This window comes from Arachis stenosperma, chromosome 9 (genome assembly GCF_014773155.1).
Source record: "Arachis stenosperma cultivar V10309 chromosome 9, arast.V10309.gnm1.PFL2, whole genome shotgun sequence".
Taxonomy (NCBI): Eukaryota; Viridiplantae; Streptophyta; class Magnoliopsida; order Fabales; family Fabaceae; genus Arachis; species Arachis stenosperma.
In genome coordinates, this window is record NC_080385.1 from 105485036 (window position 1) to 105485617 (window position 582).

The window sequence follows — 582 nt, forward strand, 5'->3', positions numbered from 1 at the left end:
ATGGACTTCCAATGGAAGATCCTCATCAGTTCTTAGCTGAATTCTTGCAAATCTGTGACACAGTCAAGACTAATGGGGTTAACCCTGAGGTCTATAGACTGATGCTATTCCCTTTTGCTGTAAGAGACAGAGCTAGAATATGGTTGGATTCTCAAGCTAAAGAAAGCCTAGACTCTTGGGAAAAGCTAGTCAATGCCTTCTTGGCAAAGTTCTTTCCACCACAAAGATGGAGTAAGCTTAGAGTGGAAGTCCAAACCTTCAGACAGAAGGATGGAGAATCCCTCTATGAAGCTTGGGAAAGATACAAACAATTAATCAGAAGATGTCCCTCAGACATGCTTTCTGAATGGAGCATCATAGGTATTTTCTATGATGGTCTCTCTGAACTATCCAAGATGTCCTTGGATAGCTCTGCAGGAGGATCTCTTCATTTGAAGAAGACGCCTGCAGAAGCTCAAGAACTGATTGAAATGGTTGCAAATAACCAATTCATGTACACTTCTGAAAGAAATCCTGTGAACAATGGGACTAGTCAGAAGAAAGGAGTTCTTGAGATTGACACTCTGAATGCCATATTGGCTC

At 41.6% G+C, this 582-nt stretch overlaps 1 non-coding gene across 1 annotated transcript; it reads right to left on the reverse strand.

Annotated features, from left to right (window-relative positions):
• Positions 1-233: 233 nt before the first annotated feature.
• LOC130953162 (small nucleolar RNA R71) lies at positions 234-341 on the reverse strand. Its single transcript, XR_009075335.1, has one exon. It is a non-coding gene; the product is annotated as a small nucleolar RNA R71 (small nucleolar RNA).
• Positions 342-582: the final 241 nt, after the last annotated feature.